This window comes from Balaenoptera musculus, chromosome 1, assembly GCF_009873245.2.
Source record: "Balaenoptera musculus isolate JJ_BM4_2016_0621 chromosome 1, mBalMus1.pri.v3, whole genome shotgun sequence".
Taxonomy (NCBI): domain Eukaryota; kingdom Metazoa; phylum Chordata; class Mammalia; order Artiodactyla; family Balaenopteridae; genus Balaenoptera; species Balaenoptera musculus.
The window spans coordinates 183893546-183906473 of record NC_045785.1 but is presented as its reverse complement, the minus strand read 5'-3'; the positions used below and the strand labels follow the sequence as shown (position 1 = coordinate 183906473).

The 12928-nt window shown below is 59.2% G+C and overlaps 1 protein-coding gene across 8 annotated transcripts in view; it reads right to left on the bottom strand.

The window, feature by feature from the left end:
• The window catches only part of NAV1 (neuron navigator 1), a 211078-nt gene that overhangs the window by 129945 nt on the left and 68205 nt on the right, over positions 1–12928 (bottom strand). The gene's annotated exons all lie outside the window — the stretch shown is intronic.

The following is a 12928-nucleotide window of genomic DNA, read 5'->3' as shown; positions in this document are numbered from 1 at the left end:
GAGGGGTGTTTGGTAGGAAACGTGGACCCTTGGCTGGGCATGGGAGAAACAGAGAAAGATGGCGATTCTGCCCTCAGGGAACTCAATGTCTGGCAGGACATGCAAGATAACAATACAAGACCCGGGAAAATAATACTCCTTTTCATGGGAAACAGCAATGTCAAGCACATCAACGCATTCGCTGCAGGCAGACAGACGGAGGTGGGTGTATACTGATTACAGGAATGACAAGGGGGAGACTCCCAACCCCGGAGGACAGAGCCCCTGGCTGTCTCACTGATGCTGTAACCCCAGGGTCTGGCACTTACTTAGGAGGTCCCCAATACATATGAGCATAGGAGTAAGAGGTCATGCTGGCAGGTGGGAGAATAGGTGGAGGAAATCTCAGAGGCTTCCTGGAGTAGGATGCAGTATAAATAGGGAAGGGTTCAAATGGGGCGGGGGGGGTGGGCAGGGAGCAGGGGCAGTGAGTGCAAGTTCACTAGAAGGTCCCGTGCCAGAGGGCACAATGCAGACTGGCCTCTGGGCCTGTGTCCAGCACTTAGGAGACTCACGGGTGGGCTGGGATCGCAATTTCAGATAGGGAGTGAGACACAATAGGATGGGTAAAGGGGCTTAAGTGGTTTCATGCCAGAACTTGGTCCGGGCACAGAGAGTGCCCAAAGGAGGAGGCCAATCAGGAGATCTTCCCTCTGGGCACACACGGGACACTCATGCTTAAGCCCAGACACAAGATCCCAGCTCAAGGAGGGGATCCAGTCCCATCGTCGGTGCCAAAGGTCTGGGTGACCGTGTGCTCCCTCCCCCGACACAGGCCGCTTTTCATGAAATCACAATCGCTTCTGAAGTCCTCATCCTTACTCAGGGGTCTCCTCCAGTTTGCACAAGACACAGCTAACTCAATCACGCGGGAATCTCACCATTCCTAAAAACAGCAGCTTGAGAGTCTGGGGACACTTGTTCCCTAGTGTACCAGGTTACAGTAGTTTGCTTGTTGTGTGTATGTCCTCCTCCTGTACACAAATTCAATCTCCTCCTTAGCAGACAAGGAGAAATGAACTAGCTGCCATCTAGCCGAAAAGCATGATTTGCGCTGTGGTCCATCCCAGCCCGTGCGCACTGCTGTAGACAAGGTCCGGCGCCTCCTCCGGCCCCTCGTCTCTGGTACCCACGTCCGTAGGTTCCCTCCTCCCACATCAGTCCCTGGAGTTGCTCTGACACTACTCCACCTGTTGCGCTGTCCACTTGCGCTTCCTGGTCCCTGGATGCCCACTGCCCCGGACCTGATCCTCCTTCCTTCCTGGGGATCTTACCCCCTCATCGGCTCCTGTGTTTCAGCCTGGTCCCTGCCCCCTCTCTTTATTCCCCTGTGTCTCCTCTTGAGGGATATCACACGCCCTAAACCCCATGCCCGTCCCCTTCCTTCAATAAACAGCTCCTGAAATTTTGGCTCCTTCTAGAAAAGAGGGTTTTCCAGAAGAGAGGCACTAGACCCCCTCCATCCTCCCTCTGCATGAAACACCACCTGTCAATTTGTGAGACAGAAAATACCTTCCGTGCTCACCGCCTGGGTTGATTCAGGGCTGATCCCCATGAGGACCGGTCCCCCCTCTGTCCACCCAGTACTGCTCACCTTCCCGCTGTCCCTCTCTAAAGGGTCTTGCTGTGATCACGGGGTGGTCCCTTTAAATCATCATCTTGGCGTCCTGGAACTTATAGACGCTCCCCAGTGAGGCCTCTCCCTCTATCCGGCTCTCTTTATTCCTTTCACATCCCGAGTTTCCCACCATCCTCTACTGCAGTGGGAGCGCTCGGCTGCCGTGGCAACAGCCATTCCAGCAGCAGTCGATAAAGCCAATATATGCTTCCTCAAGTGATTCCTAAAAAGAGAGGATCCTGCCCTGTCACAGCACCCCCAATCCCAGACTGGAGCCCCTCCCACTGAGGGGTTCCTGCCCCGTCCCCTCTCCTCTCCCCACTCTGCAGGACCGCCTGGCCGGGAGGGTCCCATGAAGAGAGAAGGCGAGGGTCTGTGTGCTGAGGCAGAGGCCCGGCTGGGCAGGGAGTGGGAGCTGATGATGCAGTGGCCTGTGGCGGGGACTGGACCCTGCCCGGGCTCCGGAGAGGACTCGGGAAGGAGGCTGGTTTGGAATCATGAAAGTCCCCAATCTCCAGCCCCCCGAAATCGCTCGTCACCCCACTCCTCTCTCTCCAAAGGCATTGGCAGTCTCTGCGGTGGGCGTGGGATGAGCGATTTGACCACATCTGTTGACCGATAACTTAAAGCAACTTGAGGAATGAAGATACAGGCACACGGCCAAGGACAGGCATGCAGTGTGATGTTACATCCCCCGCCCGTGACTGGAAATGGATGTAGCCCTGGTTGTGGGAGGGCATTCTGGGATCTGCCCCTCGGTTTGAGAGAGGATTTCTGGGGGTGGGGAGTGAGGAAGAGAGGAGAAGTTGGGAAGGAGGGCTAGGCTGCTCCCACCTGGTTGACCTTGAAAGGTGACCTTGGGAGAAGGGGGAGTGGGCAGGTGAGTCCACACTTGGTTCCCTCGAGGGCTAAGGGCAGAGCAGAGAAGAGGGGAGGGTTCTCTTGATTTCTATGCCCACAATCAGGATCTGGAGAGCAGGGGCTGAGTGACAAGCACCTTCTTTAACGTGTCCCCACCTGACCCCTGTGATGAGGTCCTTCATCACGTCCCAACACCTCCACCTTTGTGGAAAGCCCTCCAGCCACTGATGCCCACTTCCTTCTGCCCTTTTCTCTTCCATGTCACCCACCCCCCATGTCCTTCCACCTCTCAGCAGGGACTTCTTGAGCACCCAAAGCATGCACGAGGCCAGGCTGGAGGCTGCGGAGGTGGCTGATGCCGAGTGGCGTCTCGCCTGCAGCTGGCCAGCCGGCCTCCCGTTGCCCACACCTGCTCAGCGCCTCCGCACGCCAGCTCTGACAGGTGCCGCGGGTGCAGCAGAGAACGGGACCGACAAAAACTCTTGTCCTCGTGGGACGTCCACTCCAATGGGAGGGACAGGCAATAGACAGAAACACCAGCTACTGAGAAGTGCTAAGGAGAAAGAACAAAGCAGGAAGGGGAATGTGAAACAGCTGTGGGCAGGGGGTGACTATTTGATTCGGTGACCAAGGAAGGCTTTACTGAGAAGGTTCATTTGAGTAAAGATCTGAAGAAGAGAGGGGACAAATCTCTATGGATATCTGGGGAAGAGGTTTCCAGCCAGAGGGAACAGCCCAGGCAAAGCCCTGAGGCAGGGTGTGCCGGGTGTGTTCGGAGAATCGCAAGATCAGAGGCACATCTGCTAGAGAGAAAAGACGGGGCCGGCGGCAGGCAGTGAGGTCAGGATGTGATGGAGGCCAGTGTGCGGAGGCCTCAGAGGTCATCACTTGGCCTTTCGCCCAGTGAGATGGGAGCCCCCGGCCGGCTTGGAGCAGAGGACTGGCACAGCCTGGCTCCCCCTTGGAAGGGTCCCTTGGCTGCTGGGCGGGGCTCCTGGGCAGACTGCAAAAATCAAGGTGAGAGATGACGGTGGCTTGGAACTGGTGGTGGCTTTGGCGGTGGTGAGGAATGGTCAACTCTGGGCATCTTTTGAAGCCGTTAGGGTTTGCTGATAGACCACATGTGGGTCTGTGGGAAAGAGAGGGGTCAAGACCCTCCCAAGGATTGGGGCCTGGACAGTTCTAGGCCTGGGGTTGCTGTCAGTCAAGGCCGGGAAGACTTTAGGAGGAGCTGGCGTGGAAAGAGGATTGGACCCTCTGTTTCTCCTGGCCCTTCTCAAGGCCAAAGGGCCCTCCTGTGCGATGCCTTTCCTGACTCTCCCACACGCTTACTGCAGCCAATGCAATAATTGCCTGGCATCCAGCCAACATCCTTTATCCACTCCTCTGTGATTCCCAAGGATCCACCCTTGGTTGGCCTACTGATGATGAGCTTTTCCCAGAACCCATCACGGCTCTCTGCACACAGTGGGCTCTCAGAAATATTTGATGAATGACGATTGATGGAATGAATGAATGCGTGACTCAGAGCAGATGTGTGGGGACTGTAAACAGCAGTGACGTCCCGGTACCCGCGGTGAGAGACAGTGCAGCTGGTGCCGAATGGCAGCCAGGCCCGGGGACAGCGTCCCAGCCACATCTTCCCTCCCTTCCCTACAGCCCTGGGCCGCGGGGAGCCCAGCACACCCTCTCTCTGCCCTTTCGAGGAAGCTCCAGTTCTTGTGACCTTGGGACAGGTCACAGCTGAGACCCTCTCCTCCCCCATCTCTGCCCTGCACACCTGTGGGGGACAGGGCGAGAGTGGGCAAGAAGTCCTCACGTTCCTTCGCGCACCTGGCAGTCCCACCAGGAACTTGAGCCCCACCCTCCCCGGCCACCTGGAGGAGAAAAAGAGCCGGTGGACACAGTGGTCCAGCATGGATGCACCAGCTGGCTCGCACCTCATCCAGGAAGCCCTCCCAGATTGATCCTCTTGCTTCCTCCCAGCCTTTGCTTTCCAGGGCCTTGGTAGCTGAGACGTTTCTGTGGACTCTGCAGGGCCCTGGCTCAGCCTCTCTGGGCCCAGGAGGCTCCCTAAGCTTCAGGGTTGGGGGTTTTTCCTATGGGCTCCAAGGTCAGGAGTGTGGGCCCGGAAGAGATTTGCTGTCCACCTGTGTTGGGGAAAATGAGGCCCAGCAAACCCAAGGCTGGGCGTGGAGCCCGGGACCGTGGGCCCCAGTCTGCCTTCTGGCCCAGCGTCTCAGGGAGCACTTCCGGGAGGCTGAGGATGCCGAGGAAGTCTAACTCCAGCCCGCGTTCCTGGGAGCTCACGGCACTGGACGCCTCTGCCCTGAGCCTCCATGCCAACAGGACAGGGGCGAGCCTGCCCATCGTGTGAAGTAGGGGGCCGAGACGAGCCCAGGGAGGACACAGGGCCTGAGCCCGAAGCCCAGTGTCCCCAGCTGGCGGGCAGGGCTCTCCCAGGCTGGGAGGGCGTAGGCGCTCTGCTCAGAGGCTGGGCACTCTGGGTGTGCAGCCCCACAGGGAGCGGGGACTGTGGCCCGAGGGCCTCAGACCCGGGAGGTGAGGTCCGATCTAGGGCTGGGCTGAGGCTCCCTGACGCCCCCCAAGCATCCTGACCCCCAGGCTAGAACACGGGACCTCCGTTCCTCGGCAGGGGAGCCCGGGCATGCACAGCAAGGCACTGGGTTCCTGCTCCTCTTCTGAGCACCCCGCCCAGGACCCCTGAGCGCTGACGCCCCCCTTCTCCATTACAAGCCAGAACTCCGTGATGGCGGGCGGAGGTGAGCTGGGTGGCTTCCCAGGGAAGGACTGTCCCCCACCCTCTGGTGTCAGCCCCACAGAGGCCAGTGCTGACCCACACACAGCACTCGGCCTCCCTCCCCCACCCCCGGGAGCCTTGCTCTCCGATGCTCTCCTACCCACCCTCGGGTCCAGGCCGAATCCCACGCCCGCACCTTGGCTGTGTCTGCCCTTCTCCCCGATGCCTTCTCTTACATGAGTTCAAGTCCAGTTCACCCTTCAAGGCCCAGCCTTGGGGCCGCCTTCTCTAGGAAGCCTTCTCTGACTACATCCCACGCTGATCTTGAACTTTCCTCTCTACCGATTATAGTCAGGGTGCCACGTAGTCAAATTCTGCCCAGTTGTATCCCAGGGAGAGATCCTCCCCATCTAGCTAAATTGTAAGCCCCCCATTATAGACTGCATGTTGGTATCCCCCCCGAATTCATAAACTGAAACTCTAATCCCCAGTGTGGTGGTATTTGGAGATAAGGCATTTGGGAGGTAATTAGGTCACAAGGGCAGAGAACTGGCAATGGGATTAGTGCCCTTATAAGAAGAGGCACCAGGGCGCTTGCTTCCTCTGAGCCAGGTGAGGACACAGCGAGAAGATGGTTGTCTACAAGACAAGAAGAGAGCTCTCACCAGGAACTGAAATGGCTGGCACCTTGACCTTGGACCTCTCAGCCTCCAGAACCGTGAGGAATACATTTCTGTTGTTTAAGCCGCCTGGTCTACGGTACTTTTGTTAAAGCAGCCTGGGCTGACTACGGCATCTCCCTACATGGAGCCATTAAGAAGGGCTCACTGATGCTTGTGGAGCCGCGGGGCAGGGGGTGTTTACCGCCATGAAGCACCTGCTATTGCCAGGGACCCTCTTAGACCTGTCACTTGCACTGTTTCATCAAACCCTCCGAAGCAGGGACTATCATTATCTTCATTTTACAGAGAAGTATGCTTGCCCAAGGTCACCCAGCAGGCTGCCGGTGGGATCAGAATTTGAACACAGATCTGCGGGTCTCTCACAACTTCCCACAAGTTCCTGCTGTTTCTCGGGACTTGCTGAATAATTGCACGTGATCCCAAAAAGGAGGCCTGGGTCCTGGAGGGGGGGTGGGGATTGGGAAGGACCACCTGTCCAGCCAGGAGCCTCCTGGAGCCCGGATGCCCACCGCACCTGGGGTCTGCCTGGGTCCAGAACTGCGGTCACACTCGGACTGGCCCGCAGAATCCTGGCGGTGGGGGACGGGGTGGAGGATTCCTCCTATGGACCCAGCTGCTTGTCCGCAGCACCATGGGCCCTTCATGGCTCAGCCTCGGGACCTCTGTCCTGAGATCCTTGTCACTGGCATGGGACCTGGCAGCCCTAACACATCCAGGACCCCTTGGGGACTTCCTTATTCCCGAGCCTTGGGGGTCTCGGGTTCCCTTCAGGACTCGCTATGTGGCCTTAAGAGAATGCCCACATTCTCCGCACTTCGGCTGGTCAGGAAGAAGTCAGGTCGGGGTGGAGGTGGGCTTCCAGCTGGGAGAGGCAGGAGGAAGCACCTGACCCAGAGGACTTGGTCTGAAACTGGACTCGTGCAAAGTCAGACCTCCTGTTCCCGGCTAATACAGCGACCAGGGTAAGAAGTCTGGATGTTTCCCACACGGGCTTGGCTTGTATGTTGCCATGGCAACCGTCCCCACACACCTGCTGGGCCGTCCATTGCATACTGGGCCTCAGAGGAGCTCTGCAAGGCCCAGGTACACCATCCTGAGACCAGGATACGCCATCGGTTGTCATGGCAACCGCAGGCCTGAGAGGTGGGGGGGTGGGGGGCGGGCAGGAACCCTAGCCAGGGCAGCGGGAGGGCAGCGTGTGCTGGCTGTGCCCTGTGCCCTGTGGGGTGGAGACCCGTGAACTGCCTGTATGGGTATGTGTCCTCTGATGCAGGCGAACCTACAGTCCACTCTGACCCGTCCGTGCAGGATTGGCTGTTGTAAGGTCAGAGGAACCTCAAAGACAATCTTACTCAGTTTTCTGCTTTCGGGCAGAACTGGTCCATTTGTAATCAATCCTATTACCTTGCTGTGGGCCAAGAAACCCAAAAGCCAGATGAGGCAAAACACAAGGCCCAAACCCAGGTTGTCTGGCCAGCCCCGTGATGACATCACTGCCGCAGAGCAGAATTTCTTAGTCTGGGTTCACAGAGCAGATACAGAAGGCCCGTAAAACCAAACACCACATGCAAGCTTTGCGCCGTGAATACGTGCATTTGTCTGGGAGGCGGATTGAGTGTCCACCAGCTTCTGAAAGAGGTCCTTGATGCCAAAAAACTAAGGACAGCTCCTAGAGGAAGGAGAAGCCTCTGCCCAGCTGGGCCGGGGAGGGCTGGGCGGCTGAGTTAACGAACCCGGCCTCTCCCTGCCTGGAGACACACTCCCATCCGGTGGCTGCTCAGATGGCACCTCTGTGCTTTATTAGAGTTTTGTTAGGTTTTTAAACAAGGCATTAAACGTAACAGAAGAATGCCATGGCTCCTGTCTCAATGAACGTTAATGGACTATTCACTGGTCACCACTTGGCACTTACAAACTGCCCTGCAGATGCCCAGAATATCCACTGGTGTGGGGCCGAGGACTCCTCCTCCCTATAGCCTGACCTCATCCCCGGACGCTTCCGGCCTCTGCTCCCCACTGCACACGCCCGCAGGCTCTGCCGAGGCCCAGCCTCCCAGGCGGGAAGGATGCAGGAGCTCACGGGGTCCAGCTCCTGCCCGGGACTGTGAACCTGGGCTGCGGGGCTCCACTGCCCCTGGGCCTGAGCCTCCCTCCTGCCGGAAGTCCCTTCCCTCTCTGACCTCAGCCATTCGCCCCCCAGAACCTGCTGGCTTCCCTCCAGCCCTTTGAGAGAAGGCACAGCTAGGTGCTTCTCTGCCCTCCCCGCCCCCAGGGCTTGGGCGACCCCACGCCCTCCCACCCTCCCTCTGCACCGGACCCTTTAACTATCTTCAGCTCCCTCTGAAGCTCCCAACCCCATAACCCAGGAGACATACACAGGAAGGCAGGGTTTTGATTTGGGCTGCCTCTTAAAGGACTCGTGTGGATGAATATTATGACCAGGGGTGATTCTCAGCTCTTAATCCTCCTGGTCACTGTGTCTGTGTCCCCTCACTCTCCACTGCGTCTCCCAGAGCTCCTTCTGGGCGGGCTGCTGGGCATCTCCTTGTGGGGGTGGGGGTCTCCCAGCGGGGACCCTAATCCTCTCATCACAGGGGTGGGGGAGCTGTGGGCAGGGATGCTCTGTGCCCATTTCTGCCCATTCAGTGGTGCCCAGGGCGGGACTGAAGCCTTGCACGTCACTGGCTTGGAGGGTGCTCTCCACCTGCCTGGGCCTCCCCAGAAGTCAGGAAAGGAGGGGCCCCCCTTTGCCCGGGGGGAGGGGGCAAAGCCTTGTGAAGCCGAGTCTTTAAGGGCAACCCTGGAGGTGAGGTCTCTCCACCGGTCACAGACGGACAGTGGTGGGAGTCTAGAAGTCTCAGCTCCTCCCATGGCTGAGATTTCTAGCTGCCCCGCGACCCCGGCTCCCTGGATAACTGCCCCGAAGTTGTATGGGGTGGTCTGATCTGGAGAGATTCCCAGTGACCAGGCCCACCTCCTTCCAGTAAGTATCCTTATCCTCGGGACCCGCCCACGGCCCACAGGCACAGGGAGGAATGAACGGGGTAGGATCTCCTAGGAAGAATGGAAGCAGTTCATCTGAGGTCGGAGAGTTGAATCTCAAAGCCCTGCAGGGAGGAGCTGAGTCCAGGACAGACAGGCATGGAACACAGGGGTGAAGCTCCAGGAAAACCACAGGGGATGTTTATCACCTTCCCTCCCACCATCCTTCCCAGCATCAAAGACCCGGGCTTTCCCAGCACTGAAGGTGGCCGCTGCTCACATTCTCAGGGGGAGTCCCGAAGCCAGAGCTCTGCCCTTGCTCACTGGGATGCACGCACACTCCAGAGCTGGGGCTTCTCCACCACGGGGCCTCTGTGCAGCTCATGTACAGTTGCACAGGCTGAACACTGCACAGCTCGACAGCCACAGAAGCTCCACTGGGCAAAGTCTGTGCCTGCTTTGTCCCTGGATGTACCCAAGTGTCTAGAGGAGTGCCTGGCATGTAGTCGGTGCTGGATAAAAATTTGGTGAATGGGTATAATTCTCTGGAGTTGGGCAACACAGGGGCCCTGTGTTCTTGGGCGGAACAGGAAGCAGGGAAGCTAGGCCCTGCCAACCCTGTGTATTGCTTTTCGAGCACTCGTGGGTGGTAGTCCCGGGGGACCTGGGCTGCCCAGCCTCTGCTATTTTTGACCCTCCACTAAAATGGGCCGAATCCACTGCCTGGAGGTGAGCCCCATTCCCAGCCAAATGCTGACGTGAGAAGTCCCCCAGGCTCCCCCCTCCCCCTCCCCTCCTCCAAAGAAACAGAATCCAGATGCCTCCAGTTTTTAGGCACCACACCCCGCTCAGCAGGCTACCCTGGATGACCTCACTGCCTGGCCTCTCTCCCTCTGCGGCCATCCCCGAGCCAGGCCCGCCTCACTGGTCATCTCACAGCCTCTCCGGCCTCCCTCGGTGCCCAGGACCTGGGACGTGTCCCCTGCCCCCAGGGAGGTCACGGCAGGGATGGCCCAGAGCGTGACCTCTGAAGGCTGGGCTCCAATCCTGGCTGGACCACCTTGGGATGTCACCTACCCTCCCGTCGCCTGTAAGGTGGGCACATTAGGAATGGCCCTCTCCCCACCCCAGGGCAGCAGCAGGTCACGCCCGGCATGTGCTGAGCGGCTCCCGTGTGCCGGGCAAAGCTTCTCAGCACTTTGCTTGTACGGGTGCACGTTATCCCCACAAAACCCTCGGAAGAAGGTGTGGGTGTCATGACACAGGCACAGAGAGACTAGGAACCAGCCCAAGCCCGCACAGCCAGCAAGCAGCAAGGCCGCGATGCCAAGCAAAGGTGTGGGTCCCCACCTCGCCCAGTTGTTGGAAGGACTAGAGGCGCGTAGGGCAGCGCCTGGTTCAGAGGAAGCCCAGTAGAGTCGGCACTGCCATTCAGTGTTGTTATTACCTCCTGTCCCAGGTCCTGGAAGCCTGCGCCATCCCAGACGCCTGCTCTGTTTATCCCCGAGCTCTACGCCCCTCCGGCCCTACAGTGGCCCTGACCCGCTTGAGCCCTGAGAACACAGCTCATACATACCGCCTGCCCAGAGCTTGGGCTGCGTTTTCTAGTCAATTGTCTGTGCGTCCTCTCCCCACGGGTGGCTGGCACACAGGCCCGGCTCAGCCCGAAACTCCCCAGAGGGTGGAAACGTGAAGCGGGGGCGGGGGGCGGGGCGGTGTGAACACAGCATGAAGGACACACGCTTGGGAGGCAGAGGCAGTGGCATCCCGGGCTTGGCTCAGGTCGCGGGAGGTGGTGGCGGCGACTGGCTCGCGGGGACCGGCTCACCGGCCCGTCCCCTTCCCGCCACCTGGCAGAAGTGAGGGAGACCCAGCTGAGCTTGAATCATGCAACGGGCAGCAGACGGGAAGGCAGGGGTGACCCCGGAAGAGGGTGACCTGGACTCCAATCCTAGTGCTGTGCATCCTCAGACAAGTTGTTTGCATAACCTCTCTGAGCCAAGCTCACTCACCTACAGCAGAGCAATGGTTCCACCTCAGAGCGTGTGTAACGTGCTTACGAAGGACTTTGAGCCTGGTGCCGTGCCTTGCACACAGTAAGTGCTCAATAAATAGCAGTTGGCATCAGCATTTGGTCCTCCCCGCATCTGGGGAGTCAGAGGCAGTGGTCCCAATTTCAGCTCAGCTGCTCACGAACCACGCGTGCTGCCCTGAGCAGGCCATCCTCCCTCCCCGGGCCTCTCTCTCCCCAGCGAAAATGAGGCCAGGTTTGGGTGAAGCTACAGTCCGTTACAGCTTTGACCCCCAGGGTTTTGAGTCCAAATCCTCTGCAGTCCCGGGAGAGCCTGGTGGGCATGCGGCCATCTGGGGGCCCAGAGCAAACCCTCCCCAAGGGAAGTTCGAGTCTCGCTCCTGCCCTGGGAAGACACACCAGATCTGGAGTTTTCTCTCCCAAACCCACACGACGTGGAAAACTTGACTGTGGCTTAAAGATGGAGTCGACTCAATAACAGAGAGGGATAAGGAGAAATGCAAACAAGCCCAGCGCGAGGCCAGCTCCCGGGCCCCTCAGCCTCGTGTGAGAAGCCTGGCGGGGGCCGGGTGAGGGGGGCTCGTTCCCCGGTGACACGTGGTGTGAGGATGAGAAAAGGTCCCTTCACTCCCTGCCCACTCAGCGCTCACACATGCCACGAAGTGGAAGTTATTAAGACGACTGTGTCGACCTCGGGGCGACCCTTCCGGTCCCTCGCACACGGCCTCACACGTGAGCGCCGGGGACGTCGGCCCTGGCTTCCCCTGACTCTCCAAATTAAGATCCAACGGCGGCCCAGGCACTGTTTGTGCTGACGGCAACCAAGGGGCGCGTCAGCAGGGGACCATTGCCAGGCTCTCCCTGGCACAGCTGGGTGGGCACGGGGAGGGTCAGGGCACCAGCACAGTTGCCCCTACACTGCCTGGGGCAGAGGAGGACAGGGCAGCTGCCGGCGGACGGTGGACGGACACTGGGACAAACGAAGGCCACGCCCAGCACCCTGCTTGGTGGCAAGTCATCATGGGAAATTCTCTTCCAGCTACACAAAGCCGGCTCCCTGGTGGTTTCTTGATTGAATGAGAGAAGTAACAAGTGAGTGAGGCCCTCCTTCCTCCCCCCCCCCGCTTCCTCTCGTCTCCTCCGTCTCCTCGGGCCCAGAGAACAGGCCCCCCTCCTCCACAAAGCACAGGCAGACCCCAAATCTCTCCCCATTCCACCTGTCAAAGAGCTCGGGGTATCCTTGGCCAAGACGGACACTGTGACCACAGCTACAGCCAGAGCACAAGTGGCGTGGGGGCCTTGCCCTCATCCCGGGAGACTTGGGGGAGGCAGGGGGCTCTCTCCTCGCCGTGAAGCCCACCTCCCAAGGCTGCCCTGCACCCCCCCAACAGAGAACCCCTCCCCTGCCATCCACCAGACACTTCACATCTAGCTGGTGAGGGGGGTCCTGCCAGCCGACCAGCCCGGGGCTCCCGGGGCCAGCGTGCACGGATGTTAGTGTGAAATTCCTCTCTGCGCTCATGGCATGGCGACGGTGAGCGGGCGCCTGGGTAGCCGGAGGCCATCAGGCCCTAATGATGTGGCACACACATAAGGAAGCCATTACACTCGCAACACTGCAGATGCAAAAATAGAGCTTGCATAGTTTCCTGGTTACCGCATCCTAACACTCATTGGCTTTTGGTGCCAGCGAACTGAGGTCTCCTTCTGTCCCTGCAGTGCCCTGCTTCCCCTGTGCCTGCACCGCTGTGGAAGCACGTGGCTTGCTTTCTAGACGCCCGTCTCTGCCCCACGACCCCCCTCCGCAGGGCTTGCTGTGGAAGGGGGCCTGCTACTGCTCCCACCACTGCCGGGGACCAGGCCGGCAGAGGGCTCAACAGGGACCCCGGCCACCTGCCCTGCAGGGAAGGCAGGAGTGGCCACCACCGGTGTCTGGTGACTTCAGGGTCAGG